Source organism: Micromesistius poutassou (genome assembly GCF_964030765.1).
Source record: "Micromesistius poutassou genome assembly, chromosome: 19".
In the NCBI taxonomy this organism is placed as follows: domain Eukaryota; kingdom Metazoa; phylum Chordata; class Actinopteri; order Gadiformes; family Gadidae; genus Micromesistius; species Micromesistius poutassou.
The window spans coordinates 9,458,997-9,462,586 of NC_140289.1; positions in this window are offsets into that span (position 1 = coordinate 9,458,997).

Here is a 3,590-nt window from a genome sequence, read left to right on the forward strand (position 1 = left end):
TGGATGCTCAACAGATTTTGAGGCTCTGAATCCCCACTGACAGGGGGAGATGGAGGTGATCATTCACATGAGTCCCGTGTGTCTTGCGGTGTTGACCTGCTTGGGTGTTTAGAATCAATCATCATCATTCTCTGATCACGAACAAGAGAATGGGCCACACTTTCCTATTCTATTTCAGTGGAGCATTTGTATTTGTATCTTATTTGTATCTAACCCTTTCCCGCTCAGGGCCCCCAAGGCCCCGAGGCCCAGATTGGCAGATCTGGGCTTGACTTTCAAGTATTCATCAACAATCATGTAAAAAAGGATTAGCAACGATTATTAATAATAATAATAAATAATGACAACTTGCTGCCTTGTGTGCGCATCCCTTATTGACAAGGCAGCATGACTCGGTGAGTGTGTTGATGTGTACTTGTGGACTTTCACCCACTACAGTCAAAAGAACGATTATCGATTATCGAAATAATCATAAGCCCTCCGACTAGCTGGGTCCACAGCTCAGGGCTATCTCTACTTGACCTGTGTATCGGTACTCGAACACACGAACGTCTGCCGCTCAATGACACGCCAATAGTCTGATGTCTTCATAGACCACTGTTTCGGTGTGTTTGTGTATATGTGTCAGTGTGTGGCTGGGTGATTGTGTTTCTTTGCACGTTGGTGGGTTTCTTTGACCTGTGTGTTGACACACGCACGCACGCACGCACACACACACACACACACACACACACACACACACACACACACACACACACACACACACACACACACACACACACACACACACACACACACACACACTCCCTACACCCCACACTGGGGTCCTTGACCTGCCGGGGCCGGGGGTCCCCTGCTCTATTGTGCAGCAGCGTCAGTCGATAAAGGCCCTATTAGGGGGTTCATTACGGCCTCGTTGGCCGTGTTGTCCTGGAAGCAATGAGCTGCGCCGCAGGAGGCTGACCCCCGCGCTCCGGTGGCACGCGCCCTCACTTCCTGCTCCGGCCCACCTCACAATGGATGAGTGCCCTTTTGGATTTCTCCCCCCACGCTCCCACTCCTTCTCCTTTAGACATGGCAACCTCTCTCCCTCTGTCTCGCTCTCGGGTCATCTCTCTCTCCTCATCACGTGTCCACACTTTTTGCCGTTCACTCAAACAGATTTCTTGTCACACATCCACACCTGAACCCATTATGCGCCATTTGCTTGATTTTTTTTTTTTTCTGCTTCCCCTGGGAGATTGTTACGCGACCATTGAGATCTCTACCACGGTTGTTGCCATGGTGACAACTGACAGCGGGCAGCACCACTCGAGACGAACAAAGCCTCCAGAGGGGAAGTCCAGGGCTGGAAGAGGGGAAGTGCTTGCGTCGAATGGATGGGGGCAGGCGGAAATAAGCAAGAGGGAATCAAGGATGTTGTACATCGGACACGCGACCAGTGCCTGCGATCCCAACGGGTCAAACAGGCCGCAGTCCCAGTGTTTTGGTCTGCTGTGGGAGAAAGCGGGGGTGACACAGCTCCCTTGAGGTTCATCGTCGATGAGACTCCAATTCAGCCTGAAAGACGATATAAACCCAACAGGGGAACAGTTCATCTTTCCCCTACATTAGGATCAATGGGATTGGCATAGCTCTCTCTCTCTCTCTAATCACTGTGGTTCAATCGATGGCCTTGTTACTGAAGGTTTTTTATTTTTCGTACGGCCTAGTCAAGTGTATTTTCTTACGCATTTGTTCAGAGAGGCTTGTAGCTCGTGAGCACTAGGCGTATTGGATATAGATCGATCGCAGGGCTGAGAAGCCGTCTCCAGGAGTACAGAGCACGTGGCGGCCCCTAGCTGGTCCTGACCAAGGACGATGAATGATTACCAGTACAGGCTAGTTTAGTAACCGTTTTGAAGGTTTACCAGAAGGTTTACCATGTGTCACATAGTAAGAGATGGCTTTAATACTATCCTACCCTTGGGAATAACTTTTAATAATTGACCTATATTTTTGTAGGAACAGAATCGGTGACATGAGGGCGAGGCTGTGAATCACGTCGTTTTTTATTATCCATTGGCTCGTCAATGCTCTATGTCTTTGACCAAGTCTGGTCCTGCTCGTGCCCCTGTCTCTGAAACACTGGGGATCGTCACTTGTCGGGTACAGCTGTCATGGTGTTGACACACACCTTGAGGCTCTTAACTAAATCCTACTTCCTTCCAGATGTCTCTCGCCATGACTAGCTTTCTCTCACAAAAACAATTTTTTTCCCCCCTCTTCTCACACCTTTCGTGTCATCCTCCTGACACCCTTTGCAGCCAGGCTCCTCTGTCCTCTCTCCTTCGCTCATGTCGGTTTCTGTTTCCTTCCACACTCCTTTTATGGCCAACCTACTTTGCCGCCTAACCGAGGTGTTTTTTGTTTCAAGGTGAGCATCTGTGTTGTGGTCCCTGCTCACTGTCTCAACGTATTGATCCAGCGGGTTTTTTCACAAACACGGTTCAGGGAAGGTGGTTGAGGCTTCAGAAATGCACCCGAAGAGAAGAATCTACTTTCAGTGCCACTAGCACTTGTGAGTCAGTTCCATACGTCCCTTTGAGATATTAAAAGCCCTCGCATTCGCAGCATTATGAATGTTACCAACTGGGTGTTGGTGACGCCGCCGACTGTAGCTCTAAAAAGCGACTGCTTATTGCCAAAGGCGCACCAAAGGAACCAAACAGAGATCTTCGGGATTGCCAATAAAAAACAAACTCCCACAATCACATCTAATTGACAATGGCAATCTGGAGGAACACATTGTAGCAATGTGATTCTTGCTATTCTTACTTGTGCAAAACACTGACTTATGGCTTCAGATTGCTTTCCTGTGTGCATGGTTGATCCAATATGCTGGAGTACTAGTCGTAATACATTCATCCAATGTTGGAAATGTACATTTTAAGGCCACTGTTGCCCTTAGCGATGGCCCACTGTACGTTTTGGCCCCGGGCCCCCCTGGAGTGTTGATCCGGACTTGACTTATCTTCCAAGGTAGCAGGAAAATGTCAGCCTTGCATTTGGACCAGAAACAGGTGGGCCCAGTCAGGTGCAGCATGGGAAGGGCTTACCTGAGGTGTGTGTGTGTGTGTGTGTGTGTGTGTGTGTGTGTGTGTGTGTGTGTGTGTGTGTGTGTGTGTGTGTGTGTGTGTGTGTGTGTGTGTGTGTGTGTGTGTGTGTGTGTGAGACTTGTTATTTTAGACGTGAGTGCAGATCTAAAACAGTCTTTCTTGGTTGGTGATGCAATAGACTCACCGAGGCGCCTCCACTCCAAAAACAGCTCTTGACTTCTCCAGTTGTCCTTTTATGGGCATCAACTCTTTTTGTGGGGCAATTTGAAGATGAATCACCCTTAAAAAGAGCCCTGTTTAAACAGGACACCGTCTCCTCCTCGACCATCAATAGCATCAGGCCTTCAAAGGGGGTGTCTTTAAACAGCCCTTTTCTTTATTTCGCCCCTACGTTTCCACCGGCCACGCTAAGCTAATGACGTGTAGTCCTCCGAAACGGCACGCCAACATCGGGGCAGGGTATCGAAAGTGGCGGCTATCAAAACCAGGACA